The sequence below is a fragment of the Heterodontus francisci genome, chromosome 42 (genome assembly GCF_036365525.1).
Source record: "Heterodontus francisci isolate sHetFra1 chromosome 42, sHetFra1.hap1, whole genome shotgun sequence".
In the NCBI taxonomy this organism is placed as follows: domain Eukaryota; kingdom Metazoa; phylum Chordata; class Chondrichthyes; order Heterodontiformes; family Heterodontidae; genus Heterodontus; species Heterodontus francisci.
The window spans coordinates 15,511,124-15,528,760 of record NC_090412.1 but is presented as its reverse complement, the minus strand read 5'-3'; the positions used below and the strand labels follow the sequence as shown (position 1 = coordinate 15,528,760).

At 41.2% G+C, this 17,637-nt stretch overlaps 1 protein-coding gene across 4 annotated transcripts in view; it reads right to left on the bottom strand.

Moving 5' to 3' along the window:
• The window catches only part of kat6b (K(lysine) acetyltransferase 6B), a 240,170-nt gene that overhangs the window by 149,929 nt on the left and 72,604 nt on the right, over positions 1-17,637 (bottom strand). The window lies entirely within an intron of this gene.

Sequence of the window (17,637 nt, the reverse complement as noted above, 5' to 3'; positions counted from 1 at the left end):
AATGCAACCTATTTGCTTTAAAATGTATCACACAACTTATCAATTTAACTCGATTATTTTGGCACACTGAACAATAATTTGGCTCAATAGATATGTTTTTAGGTAACCTACAGTACTCAGCAATGAACAAAGTCCAGTATTGTGCTATGAATGGCTCAAGCAGCTTGCAAGATAATTTAGTCAGCTCAGGTTACATTTTAAATTATTCTTCTATACAATTTAATAGAATGCTGAACTTCTCAAACCAAAATGTCAGTATTTTCATCTGCAACTTCAATAAAAAAGTCTGTTTATAGCAGGATAACAGTAAAGAAATTTACTTTGAAAAGTACAATTGATTACCCAATTTTGAACAACAAAAACACAACAGGAAAAGGAACAGGCCATTTGGACTTTTCAAACTGTTCTGCCATAAAAGCAGAGCCGATCTACCTCAACTTCCCCCAATATCCTCAATTCCCTTAGTATTTAAAATTCTAACAAATTCTGATGTGAATACACTCAACAATTGAGCATCTACAGCTTGCTGCGCTCGAGAATTCCAAAGGCTCACAACCCCCTGGGTGAAGAAGTTTCTCATCTCAGTCCTAAATGGTCAATTGAGACATTGACCCCCTAGTTCTAAACTCCCCAGCCAGGGGGAAACATCCTCCCAGCATCTACCCTGTGACGACATTAAGAAATTTCTATGTTTCAATATGATTATTCTTCTCAACTCTAGGGAATACATGCCTAGTCTACGCGATCTCTCCTCAAATGACAATCCCCTCATCCCAGTCCAATGAACCTCCATTGCACTCACTCTAAGGCAAGTATCAAAATAAATTTTTATTAAGGAATTATAGATTGTGCCTTTACAGTTAAGCTTTTGAAACAGGTTTAATTTTCTATCAAAATAGGTCTGAATTATTCAATGATTGCTGTTGCTACTAAGGAGGCATCAGCAATCTTGAGCCCAGCCAAAAGCAGTGTATATGAAGATTATTAGATGACACTGGCTTAATAAATAACAGTGTGGAAAATGTAGTCGTCACTCCACCCTTATGCCAGAAGTAGCTCAATAAATAACTGCATGTTTTTTCAATAGAATGGTGTTTCAGTATGTTGTACTGATTTCTTTTTGATGTATGTGTTTATCACTGGAAAATGCATCAAGAGTCAGCATTCTAAACATAATGGTTATGTGCCAGGCAGTTCAGCAATAATAACCTTTAAAATAGCCAAACAAAACTTGGGCTAAGTATATAAAAACTATGATATTCACCTCTATTATTCAATGAAGTCCTAATATAATTTCTTGTTAAGGCACATGGGATAATATTGCTGCTTCTCAAATCTCTATTTGATTGCAGGATTTAAGTCTCCATTGCTATTTGCTACGATAGTCTTCTGTTTCGCGTCAGGAGAGATAAGAAATTCTTGGGTTTATATACATCAGAGAATAGCAAACTTTGGAGTATGTTCCAAGGTAATCATAAAGTTTGGGACTGAAATATTGTTGATAAAAAAAAAATGAACTTTGAACAGTTTCAGAGTTATGACACAACTGCAGCCTCTCAATAAGATTATTGTGTTCAATGCATTACCTCACTATCCCACTCCAGAATACTTCCTTGGACATGGTCCTTCTTTTCCACTCCCAGATAGGAAGGGTTGATTGTGGGGGAATTTAAATAGGAGGGATTAACTCGATCATAATTCCTCACTTCCTAATTTGGAGTTCTTGTTCCACAGGAATTGAAAAGACTGCTTTAACAAATCAGATGCAATCGTCAAAAACTACCTCAAAATTGCAGCTGAACCAAAAAAAAAATCTAATTTCAACTCAGTCTGCTGACGCCTAATAAATCTGAGAGTGTAAGTTGCATATAATTCAAATAAAAACCAGAAAGATAAAAGTTACAACATAGTTGATTATACCTCTTAGATAAATTTTCTATCACAGATTTTCTTTATATAGATATTTATACAGGTTTCATACACCAACCCTCAGTACTTAAACAATTCAAATAAGGGGTTCACTCTTTTCCATCTTCAGAGCTCGAACAATTAGAAGAACAAGGGTGGGAGGTGCATAGGAACAATCACCTGCAAGTCCTCCCCCCAAGCCACACACCCTCCTGACTTGGAAATATATTGCCCTTCCTTCATTTTTGTTGGGTCAATATCCTGGAATTCCTTACCTAAGCACTGTGACAGCACCTTCACCACACGGTCTGCAGCGGTTCATAAGATCCACCATCAGCTTCTCAAGGGAACTAGGGAAAAGCAATAAATGCTAGCCCTGCCAGGGATGCCCAAATCCCAAGAATTAATAAAATAAAATGTCAAAAGTCTACGCCACAAAAACAGAGATTTTGGCTGATCACTTGCATCAGCTTTATGTTAACGTTGTTCAAAACTAATCCTACTACCCCATTCTCTCCTCATGTATGTTCCTTTGCTTCAAATATTTATCCAATTTTCTCTAAAAAGACGATGGTTTCTGCTTCAAGCACTACCTGGGCAGGGATTCGACCTTCAACAACCATCTGCATAAAGAAACATTCTCCTAATGTCAACCTTCCTGCAGACCCAGTGACAAATTTTTGACGAGCTTTCATCACTGACTTCCTAACTAAAAGAAATGGTGTTCCCCAATTCACCCTATTAAAACCCTTCATAACTTTAAAAACTACTTTTAGCAATTTCTGCTCCAGTGAGAAGTCCCATTATCAAGTTTCTGCTCAAAACTATAATTTTCCATCCCTTGAATCATCACTGAACTTACACTAGAATACTTTCCCATTTTCATCATTATTTTTCTCAGTTTCATTATCCTTTTGCTAAGATTAAACATGTTTTGTACCAACTATGTTCTGTTAAATGCAGCAATGTAAAATCTGTCTCAACACATAAAGAAAACATACTATCCAACTTTGGTGGACACAAAGCACAACTAATCTGCACAATTTAAATGAACAAGGATGCACTTCTTCCTTTATCTCCAACACAGATTTCTTTGTCCGATTTTTCTAATATTGATACGTCTGTCAAATGTAATCACATTGCAGCCCAGTATTCATACACAAGGTTCAGAATTGTTCTTAACGTGTATGTGTCAGCACTTCGATGATTGCATGAAGTAGCATTAATGTTGCTTTCTATGTTTTCTTCTCCTCCGAAGCTATCGAACAATTTCAATTTACCCACCGAAACTAGCTTTACCTTTATTCTTTTCAGTGTGTATCCTTTCTTTTTCTTTACTTCTCTTATGCTTTCAGCATGGCTATCATAACTCCTTTCACTGTTTCTCAACAGTTTACTGCTCACATTATTTACATAGGAATATTCAAAGCACTAAGATGTTTCTCTGTCCACTATTATAGCTGAGGCACTATCACAATTAAAATATATGCTAATGCTAATACAGCACAGAAAAAGTTTTTTTTTAATAAACACGTGCGGAATTCATAAGCTAGTATTATCAATAACAGTACTCTCTGGCAAGCTGCTCCACAATTCTTTCACACACAAACCAAAAAATGTTGCCCAACTTTCTTATTTTCTTTTGACAGTACTAAGATCATGAGCCCACCATTACCCTTTACTGAAATCCTCGCGAAGAAAAAAACCTACAGTGCAATAGTGTGAAAAACCCACACATTGAGAGTGTCTGCAATTATGGGTTAACTTCACTCTAATCTTCCGTTACTAGGAGTGTAATTTTAGAGCCACTTCAATCTCCAAATGGCTCATTTACCTTCCTTCTTTCCTCCCCTCTCAGGAGGTTACCTGCCATTTAGACCCTTCAGTTGACTTGCTTCCCTCCTAGGTTGCTCCAGTGATGTCATAAATATTCAGTGTAGAGGCACAGAAGAGAACTGGAGAGCTGTTTTGGAATCTTCGAACATTGCTAAAGTACACAATTGGCTAGGGATGCTAATATTGTCAAGAGTTCACACAACTTTCTCCTGGTCATACAGTGAAACATTACCATTGTTCTACATGAATAATGCCCTTAATAAGCCAACAATTAGGTCATTTTGTATCAGAATGGTAAACAAAAATTTGATTTCTTAGAACATAGTAGCCTGTCTCTGCAAACTAGTGTCAGCCATGGCTCTGTGTCAGAAGATACCATTCCAGAGAGCTGATTTCATCATTTAGTGGAGAAAGAGTGCTACAATGTTGGTATTGTCTTTTGGATGAGACGTTAAACAGGAAAAAAGTAAGTTATCAAGAGCAGGTAGCAATATTCAGAATCACAAAAGGACAACAATCACCTCCAAATTAGTGTAGTCCTCAAACTCAATCTGTAAATACAGATAGGACACCCCAGCCACCTTTCATTCCAATTTTCTGCACAGGTCTTCCAAGGTTGCCAAAAGATGACTACATAATCAGCCTGGTAAACAATCTTATAAACAAATCTAAGAGATCTATACAGCATCCATTCCTACCTCACTTCACTGGGATGAATACCAAATTCATCTACCTAAGTGAGACCAGTCGAAGGAATTCTGCAGCATGCTTTCTCGGTCAAACATCTCAGTTTGTGCCCAATTATATCCAATCATCCTCTTCAACACTCAGACCTTCCATCAGGGTTTATGCCAACCCCTGCAGGAGGAACTGGTGCATCGAGCAGTTACCCCACAACCACCCCCCACCCCCACCTGCCCCACACAACAGAAAAGAACTCAGATAAACTTGTGTGGAGGATGTTAGTTCAATATTATCTGGACACTGCTCTGACCCAGGCCCCATAGAATTCTCAGGAAAACTGATGGGCAACAAACCCTGGGTTGGTGTGTATTCTCATATTTGATAATGATTCCAACCGCTGTTGTCCCAAACCCAAGAGTTTCTTCATCAGCTTTAGGACCTTTCACATGGCGGAAAACCTTATGCAGGATATTTTGCAATACGCCAACCACCTTGATGTTCTAATCATTCAAGCCCAATGCTGCACACCAGGCGTTCGCATCACCAACTGCTTAATTCAGATCTCCAAGAGGGATTTTGGCAGAGATCTGCCTGCTCTGAGTCTGACTCACCTGCCAATGTACCAAGTGACTGTCAATGCTTGTCAACACCTCCCTCCTTACAATAATTTTGCCCTTTTGCTATCATAAATTACATCTCACAGCTTGATTCAAGATCTCACAGATGGGTCAAAACGACGCAGATGAAGGTCTTATAAAAATGACAAAAGCTTTGCAAATGAATTCTTCTTGAATTGGGATATACTGCAGTCTTGAACAAAGCAGCAATTAACCCATGCATTCCTCAGAGCAAAGTGCAACCTATTCTTTTCTGATTACGAAGTAGACCTCCAGCACATTGTACATACATGTGCGATGACCCAAAGAACCACCTTAAGAATTATGCCATGAGAGAGATTGTCTGAAAACAACAGAACACAGTTGAAACACTGAAAGAAAGAGAAATTCTCAGTTCAACAAGAGCAGAGGATTCATGCTAGGTGTCAGGTAAAAAGATGAAGGGGGTATGATTGCGGAATATGACCTAAATAATAAGGCAAATTAAATTGGCTGAATTTTACTTCTCATTCCTATTTTATGCTACAAGATGATTTTTGAACTTGATTTAGCTAGCTGTGAAGAACGGGTCTGAGTTCAATTTATTCTCACTTAAAATTAGAGGAGGATATGATTATAGTGCTTAAATATTATGATAGCTATAGATAAGTGGAATGTTCTTCCAGAAAAAGTAGCGAAAAAAAAATTCATTAAAAAAAATATACTGGCATGCTGCATTGCTGTCACGTAGGATATGGATTAAACACCAAGGTTCAGTTTGATTCCCAAAACAGGCGGCTCTTTATAACAACAGGTGCATCAATGACTTCTTCTTTGGCCTCCTTATCTTGAGAGACAATGGGTAAGCACCTGGAGGTGGTCAGTGGTGTGTGGAGCAGCGCCTGGAGTGGCTATAAAGGCCAATTCTAGAGTGACAGGCTCTTCCACAGCTGCTGCAGAAAAATTTGTTTGTCGGGGCTGTTACACAGTTGGCTCTCCCCTTGCGCTTCTGTCTTTTTTCCTGCCAACTGCTAAGTCTCTTCGACTCGCCACACTTTAGCCCCGCCTTTATGGCTGCCCGCCAGCTCTGGCGAACGCTGGCAACTGACTCCCACGACTTGTGATCAATGTCACAGGACTTCATGTCGCGCTTGCAGACGTCTTTAAAGCGGAGACATGGACAGCCGGTGGGTCTGATACCAGCGGGGAGCTCGCTGTACAATGTGTCTTTGGGGATCCTGCCACCTTCCATGCGGCTCACATGGCCAAGCCATCTCAAGCGCCGCTGACTCAGTAGTGTGTATAAGCTGGGGATGTTGGCCGCCTCTAGGACTTCTGTGTTGGAGATACGGTCCTGCCACCTGATGCCAAGGATTCTCCGGAGGCAGCGAAGATGGAATGAATTGAGACGTCGCTCTTGGCTGACATATATTGTCCAGGCCTCGCTGCCATAGAGCAAGGTACTGAGGACACAGGCTTGATACACTCGGACTTTTGTGTTCCGTGTCAGTGCGCCATTTTCCCACACTCTCTTGGCCAGTTTGGACATAGCAGTGGAAGCCTTTCCCATGCGCTTGTTGATTTCAGCATCTAGAGACAGGTTACTGGTGATAGTTGAGCCTAGGTAGGTGAGCTCTTGAACCACTTCCAGAGCGTGGTCGCCAATATCGATGGATGGAGCATTTCTGACGTCCTGTCCCACGATGTTCATTTTCTTGAGGCTGATGGTTAGGCCAAATTCGTTGCAGGCAGCCGCAAACCTGTCGATGAGACTCTGCAGACACTCTTCAGTGTGAGATGTTAAAGCAGCATCGTCAGCAAAGAAGAGTTCCCTGATGAGGACTTTCCGTACTTTGGACTTCGTTCTTAGACGGGCAAGGTTGAACAACCTGCCCCCTGATCTTGTGTGGAGGAAAATTTCTTCTTCAGAAGACTTGAAGGCATGTGAGAGCAGCAGGGAGAAGAAAATCCCAAAAAGTGTGGGTGCGAGAACACAGCCCTGTTTCACGCCACTCAGGATAGGAAAGGGGTCTGATGAGGTGCCGCTATGTTGAATTGTGCCTTTCATATTGCCATAGAATGAGGTGATGATACTTAGTAGCTTTGGTGGACATCCAATCTTATCTAGTAGTCTGAAGAGACCACGTCTGCTGACGAGGTCAAAGGCTTTGGCGAGATCAATGTAGAGGGGCATCTGTTGTTCGCGGCATTTCTCCTGTATCTGACGAAGGGAGAACAGCATGTCAATGGTCGATCTCTCTGCACGAAAGCCACACTGTGCCTCAGGGTAGACGCGCTCGGCCAGCTTCTGGAGCCTGTTTAAAGCGACTCGAGCAAAGACTTTCCCCACTATGCTGAGCAGGGAGATTCCACGGTAGTTGTTGCAGTCACCGCGGTCACCTTTGTTTTTATAGAGGGTGATGATATTGGCATCGCGGATGTCCTGAGATACTGCTCCCTCGTCCCAGCACAGGAAAAGCAGTTCATGTAGTGCTGAGAGTATAGCAGGCTTGGCACTTGATTATTTCAGGGTCAATGCTGTCCTTCCCAGGGGCTTTTCCGCTGGCTAAAGAATCAATGGCATCACTGAGTTCCGATTTTGTTGGCTGTACGTCCAGCTCATCCATGACTGGTAGAGGCTGGGCTGCATTGAGGGCAGTCTCAGTGACAACATTCTCCCTGGTGTACAGTTCTAGGTTGTGCTTAACCCAGCGGTCCATTTGCTTGCGTTGGTCAGTGATTGTGTCCCCTGATTTAGATTTGAGGGGGGCGATCTTCTTGATGGTTGGCCCAAGAGCTCTCTTAATGGCATCATACATTCCTCTGATGTTTCCGGTGACTGAGGCCAGCTGAATATGACTGCATAGGTGTTGCCAGTAGTCATTTGCGCAGCGCCTGGCTGTTCTATGTGGAGTGCTTCTGGCTGCTTTAAGTGCTACGGATGTTAACTCGCTGGGGGCTTTCTTGTAGTTCAACAGTGCAATGCGCTTAGCGGCTATGACAGGTTCCAGCTCTTCAATATGAGATTGAAACCAGTCTGCATTCCTCTTCGCACGTTTGCCATAGCTGGTCAAAGCTGACTCATAGATGGCGTCTCTGATGTGGGCCCATTTGGTCTCAGCATCCCCTGTGGGAGTGTTTTGAAGGGCTGTTACAAGTGAATTTAGAAATTTTTGTAACAGCTGTGGATGAGAAATTCTGCTCGTGTTGATGCGCGGGTGGCCCTTCTGCTTGGAATGATGCAACCTCTTTGGTCTGAGAGGTGCATCAATGACTAGAAGACTAAAATCAAAGTCATTCATAGCTGGCTGTCATAATCAGTATAATTGTAGGGTCCATTATTGTAGATAGAGGTGCAGGTCCACTGCCCATGAAACTCACTCTTTATTGGTTAAGCTAGGAGTGGGGACACTAATGAAAAATCCACTCAGAAAGCTGAAAGAAAAATTTCAGAGTAGTTGAAGTGCAAAAAAAAAAATTAGGTTGTTATAGGGCCTAAGAAAACCTTGAAGCAAATAACTGAAATTCCATTAAAAATGGTCAAAGTAAGAACCATAGCTTGACTGCCATGAAACATTTTGGGAAAATTCTCATCTCAGTTCTTTTCCAACAACAAAGAAATGGAGACAGCAGGCTGTGGGGAGTAGTTTTCATTCTTGACGTCATGAGAATGGAATTTCATAATGACTGGAATAACAGCACACATACACCGTTTGATCACAGGGCTTTTTAGAAAAGACTTATTACTGTGCAAGCGTCTGGGGTGGTGTCCAATGTTGAACCATTTGTTGAGATAACGTGCTTTTGTTTTTCTTGGTGTAGATGGCAAGCTGATCAGGAGATCAGGGGATAGGAGACATGTCAGTTTTCCTCTATAGGCAGCAGGGTAGGGTCAAGTATATCTGCACTGTTGGCAGAACCAAACATTTGGATTTGACTTGGCAAACAATACTTCAAAGGTCACCCTTCCATGAAACAAAATCCTTTAAAAATTTGAATTTTTATTTTTTGCTAATCTGAGCATTCTTTACACTTTATAATAACTCTTTCACACTCAAGATACTTCAGTCAACAAACTGCATATACTGAAGAGTATCATGAATTATTTTGTTTAACAAGGCCACAAATGCATACAATTTCATTGACAGCTAAGCTTGCTCCCTAGGGTTCTCAGGTGTAAGCTGCCGGTGGGACCAGAAAATGGTAGTAACAGAAAACATTGCAAGGAATGCATCTACATAACAATATCTGTATAATCTATTTGAGTAGAAGCTAAAATTAGCTCATCAAAACAGTATTACAGGAGCTATTGCTCCTTAGTTGAGAGCTTTTAACATACAGGCTCCTAAATTTTAAATTCCAAATTTTACATCAACTGCTGAGTTTACTTTGAAGTCCTACATAGCCAAACAGCTTAAAAGCGTCTGTTTCTGGTGACCAATATCTGGTTAGGCATACTAAGCGTTCCTTGAATATCTGCTTAGCTCAGTTGGTACTATTCTCCCTTCTGATCCAGCAGATTATGTACTCAAGCATACTCTAGGAACTTAGCACATAAGCTAGGCTGATCTTTCAGTGCAATATTGATGGAACGCTACATTGTCAAATCTTCCATCTCTCCGCTGAGGCGTTACAGAGAGGCCCTGTCTGCCTGTTAAGGTGGATGTAAAAGATCTCATGACATTATTCAAAGAGAAGGGATTCTCCCAGGGTCATGGCCAACATTTAATTCCTCAACAAACATTATCCGAACATATTTCTAGTCATTGTTCTCGTTTACTGTTTGTAGGACTCAATAATGCATAAATTGGCTGACTTGTTCCTGTATCAAGCAACAGTAACTAACATCAAAAATAATTGATTGGCTGCAAAGTGCTTTGGCGATTCCTGTAGTCATGACAGGCACTATATAAATCCAAGTCCTCTCTCCCTTTCTCTTCCTTATTGGTTAAATGTGATTTGCTACAGTGTATATAAATAGTAGCTGCATGCAAAAGCATTTTGTGAATCCATTGGGCACAGAAGCTATTAAATTAACTAGTCTAGTGCCTGATTCTACAACAACAGCTTAATCTGATAATGTAAACATTTATATCCAATCAAATGATCAGATCTAAAAACCCAAATGGCCATAAAAGCTCTTCATGGCCAGTTTGAATACAATAAGTCCTTAGTATCAAGATGAAGTAGATACTAAAGATTTACTCTATTCACAATGTATCAACTTATATTTATGTAGCGCCTTTAACATAACAAACCATCACCAGGCACTCCAGAGGAGCATTATAAAGCAAAATTAGACACCAAGACACATAAGGCGATATTAGGGCAGATGGCCAAAAGCTTGGTCAAAGAGGTAGGTTATAAAAGGAAGAGGGGTAGAAAGTTGGAGAGATTTAGGGAGGGAATTCCAGAGTTTGTGGTCTTGACAACTGAAGGCATGGCCATCAATGGTGGAGCGACTAAAATCAGGGAGGTCAGAATTAGGAGTGCAGGTATCTGAGGGTTGTGGGGCCAGAAGAGATTACAGAGACAGTGAGGGGCGAAGCCATGGAACGATTTGAAAACAAGGATGAGAATTTTAAAAATCAAGGAGTTCATTGACTGGGAGCCAATGCAGGTCAGAAAGCATAGGGGTGATAGGTGAACGGAAATTGGTGCAAGTAAGGACACAGGCAGCAGAGTTTTGGATATCGTCAAGTTCACAGAGGGTAAAATGTGAGACCAGACAGGAGTCAAGTCTAGACGAAATGAAGGCATGAATGAGGGTTTCAGCAGATGAGCTGAGACGGGGCAAAGTCGGGCGATGTTATGGAGGTGGAATTCGGCGGTCTTAGTGATGGGATGGATGTGTGGTTGGAAGCTCATCTCAGGGTCAAACATGACACCAAGGTTGCGAACAGTTTCGTTTAGTCCCAGACTGTTGCCAGGGAGAGGGTTGGTGTCGGTAGCTAGGGAAGAGAGTTTGAAGCAGGCTCCAAAGACAATGGCTTCAATCTTCTCAATATTTAATTGGAAAAAATTAAACCAAATTAGAATGTTTTCAGAAAATCAAAATCACTATTTTTATGGCTTTAATTCTTGGCAGCAATTCTACCTTCTCATCAAGATACTGTAAATATACCCAATCACTATGTTTGCCAAGCCAAAAATGTTGAAATTCATGATTTATATTTTTCCGAAAAAGGATCACATAATAGATTAATATATTGCTAAGAAAATTCCCTTGTGGTCACTCGCTGTTACTATGTTAATATCCTTTCATTCATAACATCATGACAGGATCTAAAATATAGCTCTAAATTCAACCATTACGACAACAACAACATCTTGAATTTATATAGCACCTTTAATATCTCACAGGAGAGTGATCAGACCAAAGATTGATACCAACCCAAAAGAAATATTAGGTAGGGTGACTGAAAACTTAGGCAAAGATGTGCACCTTAAGGAGGGTCTTAAAAGGAGGTAGAGGGGCTTATGGAGTGAATTCCAGAGCTTAGGGTCTAAAAATGGTTGAAGCCACAGCTGCAAATGGTGTGTTGAAGAGAGTGGGGAATGCACGATCCCAGAGTTGGAGCTACATAGAGTTCCTGTAGGGTTGCAAGGCTGGAGAAGGTTACAGAGATAGGGAGGGATGAGGCCATGAAGGGATTTAAACGCAATATGCATTTTAAATTGGAGATACTGAAGGACCTGGAGCCAACGCAGGTCAACAAGCACAGGGGTGATGGGTGAGTGGGACTTAGTGAAGGATAGGACAGCATAATTTTGGATGAGCTGAAGTTAATGGAGAGTACAGGACGAGACACTGCCAGAAGAGCATTGGAATAGTCACGTTTGAAGATGACTAAGGCATGGCTGAGCATTTCAGCAGCAGAGGGGCAGAGGTGGAAGCAGGCAGTCTAAGTGGAGAGGAGAAAGAGCTGGATGTTCAACGTGGGGTCACAGAGGATGCCAAGGTTGTAAACAGTCTTGTTCAACTCTCTTGTCCCATTCACTCATCACCCCGTGTCAGGAAATCCTCTTTACCCATCATTCTATACACGCTGACACTTACATTGGCTGCTGGTCCAGCAACATCTCAAGTTTAAAACTCTCACCCTGGTCTTCAAATCCCTCCACAGCCTCATTCTCATCTCTGTAACCTGCTCCAACCCTACAACCCTTTGAGATCTCTGCACTCCTCCAATTCTGGCCACTTGTACATTGTCAATTTTAATCACTCCAACATTGGAAACGGTGCCTTCAGCTGTCTAGACCCTAAGCTCTTGAATTCCCTCCTTCAACCTCTCCTCCTTTAAGATTCTACCTCTTTGACCGCGCTTTTGGGCATCAGTCCTACTAGCGCCTTATGTGGCTGTGTGTCAGATTTTGTTTGATAACGCTCCTGTGAAGCGCCTTGGGATGTTTTGCTATGTTAACAGTTCTATATAAATGTAAGTTGCTGCTGTAACTCCAACTGAGACACTGGCTGGGGTGGGGTTAGAATTGGTGGCAAGGGTAGATAGTTGGTAGCGGGGGCCGAAGATGGTGGTTTTGGTTTCCCAATATTTAACTGGAGGAAAATTGCTGCTCTTCAAGGACTGGAAGCAAGTTAAACAGTCTGACAACACAGAGTTGGTAGAGGGATCAAGAGAGGCAGTGGAGAGGTAAAGCTGGGCATCATCAGTGTGCATGTAGAACCTGAGCTGCAGAGTCAGGAGCAGCAGCAGAAGCAACATGGTGAGTGGAAAGTGATGCCAAGAGAGGAGCAGCCAGAAAATGGGTGAGTGAAACCTGAGAACCTTACCGTGAGTAAACAGTGAAAGATTTTTCTCCACTGGTGGAAACATGGAAAACATGGGGTCAGAGATTGAGAGTTCTCACTGCACTCCGGGAGCATCACAAGCTCGAATAAACAAAGGAGATGCAAGAGGGTAGAGCATGGCCTGCAGTGGACCATAGTAGCATGCAGGGAATTGGGAAGAGCGCTCCTGCTCCTCCACGCTCCACAGATTTGAAAGTTAAAAAAAAAGGTTCCTACCATTTCTTTAGCCACCTCTAGTGGTCCCTTTTAGGCCACTGTAGGACCAGAAAATCAAGTCAGAGCTTGCACAGCGCATGCCCCACCTAATTTGGCATGCATTCTGCAGTCCTAAAACAGGCACAGGACCCTTCTTTGCACATATAAATTGATCCAATGCTAACTTCAGGCAGCTCCCAGGGATGCCCAAAAAGTGAGGATTAAAATCTAGCATCATGTTATGGGATGGGTAGCATACTGGTTATGTTACTGGACTAGTAATCCAGAGGCCTGGACAAATGGTCTGGAGGCAGGAGTTCAAATCCTACTATGGCAGCTGGGGAATTTATATTCAGTTAATTAAATAAAAATCTTGAGTAAAAAGCTAAAATCAGCAATGATGATCGTGTAACTACCCAATTGTTGTAAAAAAAAACACTGGTTCACTCATGTCCTTTAGGGAAGGAAACCTTCTGTCCTTACCCCCGCTGGCCTACATGTGACTCAAAACCCACAACAAAATGGCTGATTCTTAAATTGTCCTCTGAAATGGCCTCGCAAGCCACTCAGTTGTTCAGGCAGCAGCTCACCACCTTCTCAAGTGTAATCAGGGATAGGCAATAAATGTTGGCCTGTCATCAACGGCCACATCCCGTGAATAAGAAAAAAGTGCAAGATCTCGCACAAAGAAACTGGTGTACATTGATCCTGTTTTACACCCAAGAAAATGCATACCCCAGTGTGTCCTAATAACTTGTGGTGAATATGGCCAAAGGCAATTGTCAGGATGTCGGGTCAGATCCACCATTTAAATTGAATTTAGCCAATATTGTTAATGGTTCTCTGTCTTCAGGTGTTATCCTTCTCCGTGTTAAATCTGCTGTCATCTCCCCTCTCCTCAAAAACCAACCCTTGACCCCACCGTCCTTACAAACTACCATCTCATCTCCAACCTCTTTCTCCTCTCCCAAGTCCTTGAACATGTTGTCGCCTCTCAAATCCATTCCCATCTTTCCTGGAACTCCAAGCTTGAATCCCTCCAATCAGGTTTCCGTTCCACCACAGCTCTTACTAAAGCCACAAATTACATCCTAGGAGATCACAACAAAGGTAAACTTTCCCTCCTTGTCCTACGCAACTTATCTGCAGCCTTTGATACTGTTGACCATTCCATCTTCCTCCAACACCTCTCCACTGTCGTCCACAGCTGGGTGGGACTGTTCCCACCTGATCCATTCTTATCTATCTAATCGAATCCAAAGTATCACTTGGATTGGCTTCTCTTCCTGCTCCTGCACAGTTACTTCTGGTGTCCCCCAAAGATCTATCCTTGGCCCCCTCCTATTTCCCATCTCCATACTGCCCATTGACGACATCATCCGAAAGCACAGCATTAGTTTTCACATGTATGCTGACGACACCCAGCTAAACCTCACTATCACATCACAATCAACTCCTCCACTGTTGCTAAATTATCAGACTACTTATCCGACATCCAGTACTGGATGAGCAGAAACTTGCTCCAATTAACTACTGGGAAGACTGAAGCCATTGCTTTCAGTTCCCGCTCCAAACTCCATCCCTCTCCCTGGCAACAGTCTGAGATTAAACCAGTCTGTTCACAACCTTGGTATCACATCTGACGCCAAGATGAGCTTCCGCCCACATATTCATGACTTCGACCTATCTCAGCTCATCTGTTGCTGAAACCCTCATTCATGCCTTTATTACCTCTAGACGCGACTATTCCAACGCACTCCTGCCTGGTCTCCCATATTCTACCCTCTGTAAACTTGAGGCCCGTATCTTAACTTGCACCAACTCCCATTCACCTCGGTGACCTACACTGGCTCATGCTCAAGCAACGTCTTGATTTTAAAATTCTCATCCTTGCTTTCAAATTCCTCCATGGCCTTTCCCCTCCCTATCTCTAATCTCTTCCAGCCCCACAACCCTCCGAGATAGCTGCACTCATCTAAGTCTAGCCTCTTGAACAACCCCGATTTTAATCGCTCCACCATTGGTGGTTACAGCTTCAGTTGCCTAGGCCCCAAGCTCTGGAATACTCTCCCTACACCTCTTCACCTTGCTACCTTTCTCTCTTCCTTTAAGAGGCTCCTTAAAATCTATCTCTAGTATCAAGCTTTTGGTCATCTGACCCAACATCTCCTTACGTGGCTTGGTGACATATTTTGTTTTATAATGCTTCTGTGAAGCGCCTTGGGATATTTTATTACTTTAAAGGTGCTTTATAAATACAAGTTGTTGTTGCTTTTGAGTTTGACACACCTGGCTAGACAATTACTAAAATAAGAACCATATAACTTAAGAATGCTTACTTGTATTATTTGATTCACTGAAATTCACTTTAGAATGCTATTTTGAAGAGATATTGCAATCCTCATGAAACCAAGTTACAGACATAATGACAAACACATAAACTGACAGGTCAACTTAAACAGTACTTAGAAATAGCATTGTTCGACCTCTCTCTCCTTCAATATTTCTCCAGTCACTTCAGAGAATTTCATGAATGGTTTAATACCTAGTTGATTATTTTTTACTGACGTTTTTGGAACGGAAAGTTTGGCAGCTTTTTGCATTTAAGGCTCAGATAATAACAGCACATCTAATCATTGACAAAAGTTTACACTGTTCACACCACCAGCTTGACATTTTCCCTACAGCAAGTATTCATGAATTAATAAAACTAATCTTGTATGATCCAAACCTGTGGGCACAAAGAGCAATGAACAATGACCACAACAGTAACCTACGATATGTTAGAAGTCACATTTAACACACACTGTACAGAGAAAAAGGTTCCCTCTCCCCCACCCGTCCCCTCAAGTCACCAGTTCAGTAATTTATTACAGGAAATTGCTTTTAACCTCTTCAGTGTTTCATGTACTGGAGACAAATGTTTATCACCCAATGATACAAAAGATCAAAAGTTTGCTGTCTGTGATCGATTGGTAAACAAATTAGGATTACATTAAGGAAAAGCAAGGTTGAATAAAAAAGAACAGAAGAAATGTGAAATAAAATGCTCTGATTCATTTGCATTTTAAAAGCTGAAGTCCTTGTAGTTGTTATACCATTACTTATTTTTAATGTTAGAATTTTTAACTTCCTTTCCCACCCTGTCCCAAAAAGATTACATCGTAATTTGTGGACATCTGCTTATATGGGTAGAAACTGAGAAAATATTTCAATTAGCAGTCAATTAAAAAATTATAAAAAAGGACAATTTTCAAAAACTTGGCACTTTTCCATTTAAAAACAAATAAAGTTTACATTTTATGATTTTTGTGCCCTGCAGCAGAACAAGGCACAAAAGCATCAAAGCACATGCCACAGAATGGAATGTTGCAATTTTTGAAAGCCCACCCTGCTGAGTTATGGGGATGCATCCTGCATAGGTCAAGTACTTCCTATGGGGAAGTCAATAACTGCTTCAGCTATAAACTAAATGGATGTAACAGGCATAAATTAGGAACCTTACCTACTTTAATTGTTTGGCTTCTGTGTGGCAATCAATTTTTAAAAAATCTTTCCGAATTTTCAATTGGTTGATAACTTTTTTGATTTGATTGATATTACAACTGCCAAAAGCTTCATTACACAACACAAATCAGCTACAAAACATTGAACGATTAATACTTCACCTATACATTGTAGTTCTTTACATTGTGCATGATGCCCTGTCAAGGTAATCAGTTTTTTAAGCACCTTTAATAATTCTATCAATTACACAAAATACAGCGTTCTAACAAGTCTGCAGTAACTTCCCAATAACTTCAAAAAATATATTTGGAATCATACTTAACTTTTTGCACAAACAAAACCATTTTGCACAGCTGTGAAAACTTGGAAACAGCTGCTGGCAAGATGAATAAATTTCTTCATCCAGACGACAGTCAAGACTGAATGATTATAAAAGTCCTGATTGATTAAACCCAATTACAAAGTACATGTCAAATTATGGCACATTGACTCAGAGTTAATCCATTTTGCTTTTTGTTTCATATAACATTCGTAAATATCTGCTCATAACTGAACAGTGTAGCCTAATTTCAATAACAAACCTACAAGCAGAGGAAAATAATCAGCTATCCATCAACATCATCAGCTCAAAGAGATGTAATCAGACAAAATTGCACTAGGAGTCAAAGGAAGAAATATTAGCAGGGTTGATGAAAGACATGCATTTTAAGGAGGATCTTAAAGGAAGAAAGGGAGTTGGAGAGGGGTCAGGCAGGCCCCCACCTGCCAAGAATGAGACACATATTTCGCCACATGAACATAGATTTGTAAACTGTTACTGGAGTAAAGAAAGAACATGTTTTTAAAAAACACCCCACCAGACCCTTGACTGGAAAGATATTTGCACAGTAACAGATAGTACTTGGAAAGGACAAAGGGGCCACTCCTTGCTCCAATTTAATCCACAATAGACTTTTGATTACGAGACGTTGAAGGTAGAGAGGCTAGCATTCCAGGTTAAGATGGCCGAATACACAAACAGACATGGTCAGGCCAGTGCAGTCACATGACTAACTGGCTGTTGAAGTTTTTGAATTTGAACTTGCCAGAGAATTTGAACAG